The sequence below is a fragment of the Triticum aestivum genome, chromosome 2A, assembly GCF_018294505.1.
Source record: "Triticum aestivum cultivar Chinese Spring chromosome 2A, IWGSC CS RefSeq v2.1, whole genome shotgun sequence".
NCBI classification, from domain to species: Eukaryota; Viridiplantae; Streptophyta; class Magnoliopsida; order Poales; family Poaceae; genus Triticum; species Triticum aestivum.
In genome coordinates, this window is record NC_057797.1 from 115750722 (window position 1) to 115764551 (window position 13830).

Below are 13830 nucleotides of genomic sequence, written 5' to 3' on the forward strand. Positions count from 1 at the left end.
AAATTATCTGATCTGTATGAATGGTTACATTAGTGTAGAATATATCCAATGCCAATGTTTTTTTAGCTCTTCATTGCTCTTGGAAGTACATGTTGTCCTTTATTAGTGTACTTATAATGATAGGTAGTTGTTCATGTACCATCACTCTACAGCTTATTTTCCTTTGCCCTCCATTTTCTACACATCAGATCTATATTTACTCTTACCATAAGGTTGGTACTGAAGAAGTTTAGCTGTGCATTGCTCTTGGCTGTACCTTTTGCCTGTATCGCTGCACTTACATTTATAGCTACTTGGTTATGTAGCATCACTCTTCATCTTATCTTAAATATTCTCCATTTTTTCGTATATTATCACATCTATATTTACTCTTAACAAAATGTAGAATAAAGGCAATGCTTTTGAAGAAGATTATGTGGTAAACTTCTTGAATTCCCCCCCCCCCATCAGCATGGACAAGGCCTTTATAGAGCCTATCTTCACCAATAATGTAAGTTTCTCCATCTCAAGCCTTCAAACTTTGTTGTATATATTTGGTTAGGCATGACTGCAACAGCTGTTTATTTTTGGTGTTTGCATCAAATTGCTTGTTTAAAGTTTATTATATGTAGTTCATAAACAAAAGTTTGTCCTTTCTCAATTTAAGTTTTCAGTTGTACAACCAAGTTCCTTCTTCATACCATGTAAATTAAACTATACAGAGCAAGTGATCTTCTTTTGGACTGCATGTATGCTTCTGTTCTTCATCTGTAATCCAGTGGTGTGGTGAACCTACCCATACAACACATTGTCATATTCTGCAATGTCTTAACTATGAACAATGTCATATCATTCTACTATTATTTAAACCGTCTCTTTGTTTGCCAATCTGAAATGGTATAAATTGACAGCACACTAACCATTGATACTTATGAGTTCTTGATCTGTAATCCAGTGGTGTCGTGAAGCTGCCAACTCCTTCACAATGTCATTTCATGCCATGTCTTGACCTAAACAATACCATATTGTGTTAATGCAAATTTAAACTATGTCACTTTATTCGTCAGTAAGAAATGTAATGAATTGTCAGCACTAATACTTTTATGTGCAAAACCTGTCATCTGTCTGCTTGTTTATCTTTCAGAGTGAGGAAGATACAAGTGTTGAACAAGCGCAGTCTCATCATCTTGCTCAGCTGCTTGCCCTGCAGCTCCCCAGCAGGGCTAACCTTTCTTGAACTCTATTGAAGTGCTGTCGGTTTTGTATATTATTTTGTCGGCGTGTTTATTTGCACTGCTGGCGATCTTTGATGCCCAGTGTATGTAATCTACTGTCTGCTTGTGCTTTATTATCATAGTGGTGAACTGTGATACCCAGTGGATGAAATATGTCGTAATTTCTTTATTGTATAGTCTAGTTTTTTTCTTATTCACGATGCTGCAGTAAACCGGCCAAACCGTAAAATTACGGTACATAATCGAGCCGTCATGCAATCACGATGTAGGTTGGACCTGAAACGTGCCAATCAGCTCACGGGCCGGCAGCAGCCCGAAATGAACCCCGGCCCATGATTGTGCGAATCAAATCACGGGCTTTTAACAGGCCGAAAAATTGTCTCGGTCCTTGTTTGGCCCAATCAGATATCGGCTGCGAGCAGGCCGGATGCAAACCGGGCCGTAGTTAGGCCCAACTATATGATGGGCTTTTAACAGGCTGAAATTAATATAGGGACGAAATGTTAAACGGGCCCTTAACAGGCCAAAACTAATATCAGGCCGAATTACTAGGTGGGCCTTTAGCAAGTGGGCCCAGAAGCATAGTGTCCAGTTGACGGGCCGAATCTGATATGGGCCATATTTGAGCCCAAAGCCTCTTAAAGGGCCAGACCTGATCTGGGCCATAATTTGGCCCAGAACATGGTAGGCCTTTAACGGGCCAGATCTCATATGGGCCACTATTAGGCCCGGAGCGTGGCAGGCCATTAATGGACCGGATCAAATATGGGCCGACATTTGGCCCAAAACATGGCAGGTAGTTAATGGGCCGGCCTACTAGGGTACTCAAAATCTTGTGGGCCTACAGCTGGACCGGCCCATTAATGTCGACGAAATCTCGTGGGCCTTTAGCTGGGCCGGCCCATTATGATCCGCAAGAATCTTGTGGGCCTTTACCTGGGCCGGCCCATTACGGCACACAAAAATCTTATGGGCCTTTACCTGGGTCCGCCCATTATGACCCACAAAATCTTGTGGACCTTTAGTTGGGCCGGCCCATTTAAACTTGATGGGCCGGTCCACGTGTCAACATATCATAGGTGCATCTCGCCCATTGGATGAGTTGACACGTGTCTCCTCCAGCCAATGATGATTTTACACGTGGAAAATCCCCATTGGTCGTGGCTGTTAACGGGTTATTGGATCCTAAACCCGACCCGATAGCTTAACGGCGTTCCGTTACGGTGGATGCCACGTGTCGGTCACCCTTGACGAAAGCACTTCTGTGACGGGTGATTTATTGTCATGGAAGTGGACACTTCCGTGATGATAATTTTGGTAATGTCATGGAAAACTTCTACGACAGCACAGGTATGACTATCTTGATTCTACCATAAATTTGTCATGGATATACATGCATGACAAAAAAAGTGACCTACTGTGACAAACACGTATCATCACGGAAGTGTATTTTTTGTAGTGTTCGGGGGGCCCACGAGGCAGGGGGGCACGCCCTAGGGGGGTGGGCGCATCCCCCACCCTCGTGGCCAGCTCCCGTATCTTCTGACGTAGAGTCCAAGTCTATCTGGTGGTTTTTCTTCCAAAAATAACTTCTCTAGTTGATTTCGTTCCGTTTCGACTCCGTTTGATATTCCTTTTCTTCGAAACACTGAATTAGGCATAAAACAGCAAATCTGGGCTAGGCCTCCGATTAATAGGTTAGTCCCAAAATATAAAAGTGGATAATAAAGCCCAATATTGCCCAAAACAGTAGATAATATATCATGGAGCAATCAAAAATTATAGATACGTTGGAGACGTATCAAGCATCCCCAAGCTTAATTCCTGCTCGTCCTCGAGTAGGTAAATGATAAAAAAGATAATTTTTGATGTGGAATGCTAGTTGGCATAATTTCAATGTAATTCTTCTTAATTGTGGTATGAATATTCAGATCCGAAAGATTCAAGACAAAAGTTCATATTGACATAAAAATAATAATACTTCAAGCATACTAACTAAGCAATTATGTCTTCTCAAAATAACATGGCCAAAGAAAGTTCATCCCTACAAAATCATATAGTTTAGTCATGCTCCATTTTCGTCACACAAGAATGTTCTCATCATGCACAACCCCGATGACAAGCCAAGCAATTGTTTCATACTTTAGTAATCTCAAACCTATAAACTTTCACGCAATACATGAGCGCGAGCCATGGATATAGCACTATGGGTGGAATAGAATAATTAGGGGGTTATGTGGAGAAGACAAAAAAGAGAAAGTCTCACATCAACGAGGCTAATCAATGGGCTATGGAGATGCCCATCGATTGATGTTAATGCAAGGAGTAGGGATTTCCATGCAATGGATGCACTAGAGCTATAAATGTATGAAAGCTCAACAAAAGAGACTAGTGGGTGTGCATCCAACTTGCTTGCTCACGAAGACCTAGGGCACTTGAGGAGGCCCATTGTTGGAATATACAAGCCAAGTTCTATAATGAAAAATTCCCACTAGTATATGAAAGTGATACATATGAGACTCTCTATATGAAAAACATGGTGCTACTTTGAAGCACAATATATGAGACTCGGTATATGAAGAACATGGTGCTACTTTGAGGCACTAGTGTGGAAAAAGGATAGTAGCATTGCCCTTTTTATTATTTGGCCTTTCTTTTTTTATTTGCCTTTCTTTTTTTTGCCTTTCTTCTTTTTTTTGTCCTTTCTTTTTTTATTTTTTTATTTGGGACAATGCTCTATTAATGATGATCATCACACTTCTATTTATTTACAACTCAATGATTACAACTCGATACTAGAACAAAGTATGACTCTATATGAATGCCTCCGGCGGTGTACCGGGATTGCGATGAATCAAGAGCGACATGTATGAAAAATTAGGAACGGTGGCTTTGCCACAAATACGATGTCAACTACATGATCATGCAAAGCAATATGACAATGATGATGTGTGTCATAATAAACGGAACGGTGGAAAGTTGCATGGCAATATATCTCGGAATGGCTATGGAAATGACATAATAGGTAGGTATGGTGGCTGTTTTGAGGAAGGTATAAGGAGGTTTATGTGTGACAGAGCGTATCATATCACGGGGTTTGGATGCACCGGCGAAGTTTGCACCAACTCTCAATGTGAGAAAGGGCAATGCACGGTACCGAAGAGGCTAGCAAGGATGGAAGGGTGAGAGTGCGTATAATCCATGGACTCAACATTAGTCATAAAGAACTCATATACTTATTGCAAAAATCTATAAGTCATCAAAAACCTCGGCACTATGCGCATGCTCCTAGGGGGATAGATTGGTAGGAAAAGACCATCACTCGTCCCCGACCGCCACTCATAAGGAGGACAATCAAATAACACCTCATGTTTCAAATTTGTTACACAACGTTTACCATACGTGCATGCTATGGGATTTTCAAACTTCAACACAAGCATTTCTCAATTTCACAACTACTCAACTAGCACGACTTTGATATTACCATCCTCATATCTCAAAACAATCATCAAGTATCAAACTTCTCTTAGTATTTAACACACTCGTAAGAGAATTTTATTATTCTTGAATACCTAGCATATTAGGATTTTAAGAAAATTACCATGCTATTTAAGACTCTCAAAATAATATAAGTGAAGCATGAGAGTTCATCTATTTCTTCAAAATAAAACTACCACCATGCTCTAAAAGATATAAGTGAAGCACTAGAGCAGATGACAAACTACTCCGAAAGATATAAGTGAAGATCAATGAGTAGTTGAATAATTATGAAACCATGTGAAGACTCTCTAACATTTAATAATTTCAGATCTTGGTATTTTATTCAAACAGCAAGCAAAACTAAATAAAATAAAATGACGCTCCAAGCAAAACACATATCATGTGGCGAATAAAAATATAGCTCCAAGTAAAGTTACCGATGAACGAAGACGAAAGAGGGGATGCCTTCCAGGGCATCCCCAAGCTTAGGCTGTTGTTTGTCCTTGAATATTACCTTGGGGTGCCTTGGGAATCCCAAATATTAGGCTCTTGCCACTCCTTATACCATAGTCCATCGAATCCTTACCCAAAACTTGAAAACTTCGCAACACAAAACTTAACAGAAAACTCGTAAGCTCCGTTAGTATAAGAAAATAAATCACCACTTCAAGGTACTGTAATGAACTCATTCTTTATTTATATTTGTGTTAAAGCTACTGTATTCCAACTTCCCTATGGTTTATAAACTATTTTACTAGCCATAGATTCATCAAAATAAGCAAACAACACACGAAAAGCAGAATCTGTCAAAAACAGAACAGTCTGTAGTAATATGGATCAAACACATACTTATGGACCTCATAAAATTCTCAAATAAATTTCTAGACCTGAGGAATTTATCTATTAATCATATGAAAAAAGAATTAACTAAATATCACTCTCCAAATAAAAATGGCATCAATTCTCGTGAGCGCTAAAATTTCTATTTTTTACAGCATGATCAACAAGACTCTCCCCAAGTCTTCCCAAAGGTTCTACTTGGCACAAACACTAATTAGAAGCATAAAACCACATCTAAACAGAGTCTAGATGAATTATTTATTACTAAACAGGAACAGAAAGCAAGGAAATAAAATTGGGTTGCCTCCCAACAAGCGCTATCGTTTAACGCCCCTAGCTAGGCATGATGATTTCAACGATGCTCACATAAAAGATAAGAATTGAAACATAAAGAGAGCATCATGAAGAATATGACTAGAAAATTTAAGTCTAACATACTTTCTATGCATAGGGATTTTGTGAGCAAACACCTTGTGGGAACAAGGATCAACTTGCATAGGAAGGTAAAACAAGCATAACTTCAAAATTTTAAGCACATAGAGAGGAAACTTGATATTATTGCAATTCCTACAAGCATATGTTCCTCCCTCATAATAATTTTCAGTAGCATCATGAATGAATTCAACAATATAACCAGCACCTAAAGCATTCTTTTCATGATCTACAAGCATAGAAAATTTACTATTCTCCACACAGGCAAAATTCTTCTCATGGATAATAGTGGGAGCAAACTCAACAAAATAACTATCATGTGATTGAAAATTAAGATCAAGATGACAAGTTTCATGGTTATCATTATTCTTTAAAGCATACGTGTCATCACAATAATCATCATAGATAGGAGGCATGCTTTCATCATAATAAATTTGCTCATCAAAGCTTGGGGGACAAAAAATATCATCTTCATCAAACATGGCTTCCCCAAGCTAGTGGCTTTGCATATCATTAGCATCATGGATATTCAAAGAATTTGTACTAACAACATTGCAATCATGCTCATCATTCAAATATTTAGTGCCAAACATTTTATAGATTTCTTCTTCTAGCACTTTGGCACAATTTTCCTTTCCATCATACTCATGAAAGATATTAAAAAGATGAAAGCGTATGAGACAAACTCAATTCCATTTTTTAATTTTCTTTTATAAACTAAACTAGTGATAAAACAAGAAACTAAAAGACTCGAATGCAAGATCTAAATATATACCTTCAAGCACTCACCTCCCCGGTAACGGCGCCAGAAAAGAGCTTAGTTGACATGGTGTGTTAGTGCCGCTTTCCTTGCCTCCCCGGCAACGGCGCCAGAAAAGAGCTTGATGTCCACTACACAACCTTCTTCTTGTAGATGTTGTTGGGCCTCCAAGTGCAGAGGTTTGTAGGACAGTAGCAAATTTCCCTCGAGTGGATGACCTAAGGTTTATCAATCCGTAGGAGGCGTAGGATGAAGATGGTCTCTCTCAAGAAACCCTGCAACCAAATAACAAAGAGTCTCTTGTGTCCCCAACACACCCAATACAATGGTAAATTGCATAGGTGCACTAGTTTGGTGAAGAGATATTGAAACAAGCAGTATATGGATAGTAGATAAAGGTATTTGTAATCTGAAATAATAAAAACAGCAAGGTAGCAAGTGATAAAAGTGAGCGTAAACGGTATTGCAATGGTAGGAAATAGTGCCTAGGGTTCATACTTTCGCTAGTGTAAGTTCCCTCAACAATACTAACATAATTGGATCACATAACTATCCCTCAACATGCAACAAAGAGCCACTCAAAAGTCACTAATAGCGGAGAACGAACGAAGAGATTATGGTAGGGTACGAAACCACCTCAAAGTTATTCTTTCCAATCAATCCGGTGGGCTATTCCTATAAGTGTCACAAACAGCCCTAGAGTTCGTACTATAATAACACCTTAAGACACAAATCAACCAAAACCCTAATGTCACCTAGATACTCCAATGTCACCTCAAGTATCCGTGGGTATATCATACGATATGCGTCACACAATCTCAGATTCATCTATTCAACCAACACAAAGGACCTCAAAGAGTGCCCAAAGTTTCTACCAGAGAATCATGACGAAAATGTGTGCCAACCCCTATGCATAGGTTCCCAATGTCACTAAACCCGCAAGTTGATCACCAAGACATACATCAAGTGTTCTCAAATCTTTAAAGACTCAATCCGATAAGATTACTTCAAAGGGGAAACTCAATTCATTACAAGAGAGAAGAGGGGGAGGAGAAACATAAGATCCAACTATAATAGCAAAGCTCGCGATACATCAAGATCATGCCAAATGAAGAACACGAGAGAGAGAGGGAGAGATCAAACACATAGCTACTGGTACATACCCTCAGCCCCGAGGGAGAACTACTCCCTCCTCGTCATGGAGAGTGCCGGGATGATGAAGATGGCCGCCGGTGAGGGATCCCCCTCCGGCTGGGTGCCGGAACAGGGTCCCGATTGACTTTTGGTGGCTACAGAGGCTTGCGGCGGTGGAACTCCCGATCTAATCTCTGTTCTGGAAGTTTTACAATACGTAGGTATATATGGGTGCAAGGGGTACATCGGTGGAGCTTCGGCGGCCCCACGAGGCAGGGGGCGCGCCCTAGGGGGGTGGGCGCGCCCCCCACCCTCGTGGCCAGCTCCCGTATCTTCTGACGTAGAGTCCAAGTCTATCTGGTGGCTTTCCTTCCAAAAATAACTTCTCCAGTTGATTTCGTTCCGTTTCGACTTTGTTTGATATTCCTTTTCTTCGAAACACTGAAATAGGCATAAAACAGCAAATCTGGGCTGGGCCTCCGGTTAATAGGTTAGTCCCAAAAATAATATAAAAGTGGATAATAAAGCCCAATATTGCCCAAAACAGTAGATAATATAGCATGGAGCAATCAAAAATTATAGATACGTTGGAGACGTATCACAAACTCATTAGTCCGGCTAGCCACCAGAGCTTCCATCACCTGCACATAAAGCGGTATGGTTATTACCTGGGACTATGATCCTCTGTTTGTCGCCGCTCTCGGCGACAACCAGAGTCTCAGGGGCTACTATCTACACAGGGCACACCTAAAAATGTGCGGTACTATCACAAATGTACATCATTTTACGTACCTCAAAGCCCGTCAGTAGACTCATAAAGGCGTCATGCAACCCGCTTTCGGCGGACGAAATCCTTTCCATCACTGTACTCATTAACGTACGGCGTTCTTCCGAGATGGTCGCCCGCTTTAACAGATCCCTCAGTGCGTCTGACCGCACATCAGATGGCGCCGGACTCCTTTGTTTGCTCTCTTCAAGAGCCAGATGCTGGGGACTTTGGGCGACTATAGGATTATCTTCTGGCCTCACCGGATTCGGAGAGCCCCTCCGTGACAACACTTCAACGTCGCCCGCTTCTTGAGCGGGGGAGTCCGGGGGAGGCGTTTCACTCTCCATCATCTCCGGAAGAAGGTCCCCTGAAGACGAGCTCAGTTGAGAAGGGCTAAGATCCGAAATGCAAGATAAACGCTTCGGTCATTTTCCTCGGAAGTAAGGTAGAATATCTTTACTATTAAGTGTTTTTTGATCACTTACGGCTCGTTAGAGGGCTGATCCCCGCACGGACTTTGTGCGGCCAAAGCACCCTCCGGGGCAGGACCCTCTGGTGGAGACTTCTTCTCCCGTTTGGAAGCCTTGGTTTCCGGATCTTCAGAGGCAGTCCTCTTCCTCCCCCGAAGCGAGAGAAGGTCAGATTCTTCCCTTCGGATATCCTTCTTCACGGAGGCGCTCATTCCCTCGGTTGGAATTGGTAGCGATGGGGGCCTGCTTTCGCCGTCATTATTCCCCCTTTATCTTCCTTTGAGGGCTCCGGGCAAGGTGCTAGCTCGAGCATCTTTTCCAGTACCGGATTGTCTAAATCCTCAGGAAGGGGGGCCGAACACCGAATCATCTTATCCTTTGTTAGCCAGTCCTAGTCAAAGAGCGATTTCTCAGAATGACGTCATGATACATGAAAGATGGTGTGTTCGGCTCGAGGATTACTTACTTGATCGGCGGTGCGGTTGCTGCTCAGGCCCACGTCCTCGATAGTATTCGAACATTCTATTTAGGGTCCGAAGAATGATTTATACATTTCCTCGTGCGTCAGGTTGAATTCCCATAAGCAGAGGGGCCGACGTTTGCAAGGCTGGACTCGACGAACCAGCATGACTTGCATTACCATAACCAAACTAAAATCTCCCTCGAAGAGATCCCGGATGCGGCTCTGCAATATAGGCACATCCTTGGCTGGACCCCAGCTCAGCCCCCTGCTGATCCATGACATCAGTTATGGTGGAGGGCCCGAGCGAAAGGTGGGGGGAGCTACCCACTGGCACTTCTGGGAGCGGTGATGTAGAACCACTCCCGTTGCCATAATCCGGACACCTCTGGAAAGGAACCTTTTGGCCACGGAGCTCCTGCAATCTTGCTTATTAATGCGCCTCCGCACGCTACATGCTGCCCTTCGACCATCTTCGGCTTCACGCCAAAGGTCTTGAGCCACGGGCGGAAGTGAGGGGTAATGCAGAGGAAGGCCTCACATACGACAATAAATGCCGAGATGTGGAGAAAAGAGTCCGGGGCTAGATCATTGAAATCTAGCCCGTAATAGAACATCAAACCCTTAACAAAGGGATCCAGAGCAAGGCCTAGACCTCGGAGGAAGTGGGAGATGAACACAACGTTCTCGTTGGGTTCGGGAGTAGGGACGACCTGCCCTCGGGCAGGCAGCCGATGCGAAACCTCGGCGGTCAGGTATCTGGCCTCCCTCAACTTCTTGATATCCTCTTCCGTAATGGAGGAGGGCATCCACCGGCCTTGAAGGCTAGATCCAGACATGATTGAAGGTCCGAAGCACCTGACCTGGGCTTTGGGTGTTAGAACTTGAGGCGGGAGAAGAATTCGATTGAGTACGGGAGGCAAAAAAGTAAAAGCCTTGTCCCTTTATAAAGAGGGTGGATATCAAGCGTCCTCCTCGTGGCCGTTTGGGACTTACCTAAAATCTAGGAGTCCTAGGCATGGTTGGGTTACCCATGCCCGTATTGATGAGAATCCCGTAATTAGGGGAACACGATCTCTGCTTTGACAAGACGTGTCAAAAAACTGCCTCGCGTTATGTGCGGGGCTGGTTAAAGGAAACGGTTCGAATAATCACCGGGCCATGGCATAACGTCATGTTGGTGAAACAAGTCAGCAGATTAGATTTGTGGAAATATTATTCTCTCTACGGTGGAATGTGGAACTTATTTTGCAGGGTCAGACACTATCCTTGTATTCAAATTTTTCCGTGGTGTATTCGGAGGAGGAACCCGCCTTGCAATGCCGAAGACAATACTGCGCGCCGGACTCATCGTCATTGAAGCCTGGTTCAGGGGCTACTGAGGGAGTCCTGGATTAGGGGGTCTTTAGACAGCCGGACTATATCCTTTAGCTGGACTGTTAGACTATGAAGATACAAGATTGAAGACTTCGTCTCGTGTCCGGATGGGACTCTGCTTGGCGTGGAAGGCAAGCTAGGCAATGCGGATATGTATATGTCCTCCTTTGTAACCGACCTTGTGTAACCCTAGCTCTTTCCGGTGTCTATATAAACCGGAGAGTTTTAGTCCGTAGGACAACATACAATCGTACCATAGGCTAGCTTCTAGGGTTTAGCCTCTCCGATCTCGTGGTAGATCAACTCTTGTAATACCCATATCATTAAGAATAAATCAAGCAGGACATAGGTTTTACCTCCATCAAGAGGGCCTGAACCTGGGTAAAACATCATGTTCCCTGCGTCCTGTTACCATCCGCCTTAGACGCACAGTTCGGGACCCCCTACCTGAGATCCGTCGGTTTTGACACCGACAGCGTCCATGGGCTGATTTTTATGAATTTAATTTCGAATTGTGCAATGTAATCTCTGCTGAGATGTATAGCCAGTAGCCCTCAAGGTGCGTGTTGGCCTAATATCCGGGATGCACCTGAGGGAAAAAATCAGACCACTGACCCTAGTAGCCCCTGAGACTCAGGTCGATTCATAAAATCAGCCTGAGGATCAATTCCCAGCTCGGCAGCATACTTAGGAATAGAAAAGCAGTGTGCAAAGTCCTCGAGACTCAGGTTGGGTGCGGCCGACCAACCTGAGGATAATAATCTCCTCGAAAACTATATTGCACTTTAAATTTTTTGCATTGGATTGTCAATGCCGTAGCCCCCGAGACACTGGTTGGGTGGCAACACCAGATCAGGGGATCGATGTACCCCTTTAATGTTTGTAAACAACAAGCACGAAGCACAGTAGCCCCCGAGTCTTAATGTGGGCACGGGTGGCCGAATTAAGGATCGATATCCAAAGTAAAATACAAATGCCGATGATATGTTTATTTTGACTCCGCTGCGACCGTTTATCAGTTGAAAGTGGCCCATCGTCGGCTTCTACCCCTTTGTAGATACTATGTAGCGTGTTTCCGCAATAACAAGACAACCCTTAGCCGATGTCTTGGTGCCCGAAGGCGGTTGAGTTAGCGGAAACGAGGCAATCAGATATGCGGGCTTTATAACTTTCACTTAGTCAAAGGAGTTTTAAATTGGGGAAGCTAACTACGAGCCCCTGGTTAGTGTTCGGCGACAGCCGAGGTCAAACTGTAAACACTTCAGCCAATGTTATGAACGGCCCGTCATTTAACACAGTCATCGGATCACTGACCAGTTTACGCTTATTGTGACAGTAAGTTTTCGGCTTTCTCCACTGAGGTGCTTAACCATGCTAGCTGGAAGCAAAATTGCAGTGGTTCTCCTTTTGCACACCAGGCCGAACAAAGTGGAACGTAGGCGGTCAAGCACAGGAGCCGGGCAACCCAACTATTGACTGAAGAAACAATTTGAAACCAATGCATATATAGTAATATCCGAGAATGTTTTTGCCGAATCTCTAAAGGTGTCCGGTGTTGCACTGCGTGACTTATGCGGGAAACACACAAATAGTTTAAAAATCCCATAATCTTGGAAAACCAAAGAACGTCAGTAAAAACTAGACGTCCGAACAAGATCAAGTGTTCGGTGCCAATCCAAAAATTGGTCTAAGAAAAGAAGAAAAAATGCTTATGTCATGCTTTAATATGACACATCCTATCTCAAGACTTCAAGAGGGTCAGCCTACGGCTTCAACCTCCTATCTCTAAGGCGGGGTTCTTCTCGTTAGGCCAATTTAGCAAACTAAAACCCGAGCGGCTTGAGAGAGAAATCAGGCTACCCGGCTATTGACCACACACTCACTTCAAAAAAAGGAGTGATAGAAAAAGACTTTGCAACGACTAGGAAGAAATTATTTATTATAAAACGGCTCATGTAAATTTAAGAGGCCCCAAGTGACTTGGGTAAAAGAATTTTTATGTATAATGATCGTATGTACCGAAGTACTTGTATCATATATGTGTTCACCCGAACTTTAAACGCGTCTTAACCGACCGGCGGCTTCACCCTCTTCGGTCAAGGACCGAAAAGTGTTATGTACTCCACCTGTCAAGAATATCAACGGTGTTTCTGATAACCAGGCAATCAGGCCATATGGCTATAACAGACAAAGCGCGCTCAGGGAACTTATGCTATATTACTAACAAAGTGTAAGAAGCATCTTCGAAGAAAATAGTACCCCCCACCGATACCTTTCTTCGGTGCTCATTGTTACTATGAGACTTGTGCAATAGATTTTTTGTACTCATGAGTTTCATTGTGTGTTGACCATAATTGAAAATAAGAGCGCTAGCTTTCGGCTTCACCCAGTCTAAGGTCCGGCTCAGATGACCCGATCGTGACAATCGCAGAGGTGCTCCCTTTACTCCCTAGCCGAACAATCGGGAACGTAGGGGTAAACACAGGAGTGAGGCTACCCAGCTTGCAAATCGCTTAAGTCAACAAGGTGCATATTGTGGCGTAATACACGAACAAGGAACGAAGCCGTACAAGTATAATCATATGCAAGAGGAAAAGCTTCAGAAAGGAAGCCCCCAAGTAAATGGGGTATTTGAATTTGTGTGTCACAAACAAAGTTTTAACAAGGGAGTTTTTTCACATACAAATTTTTACAAAGAAGGGATAATGCTTGGTCGAATCGAACAAAATTTAAGACTTTGAGCACGAAAGCGACGTAGCTGGTTAATGTTTTCGGCATTGATGATGCGGTCCGTGCTTGGTGCGGGACAAGGTCTCAGCCCCCAAGCCCGATGTGGCCGAGCGAAGAGCTCGGCACTCCGAAGTGGCGACATGGTATGGCCAAAGTGGCGAGGT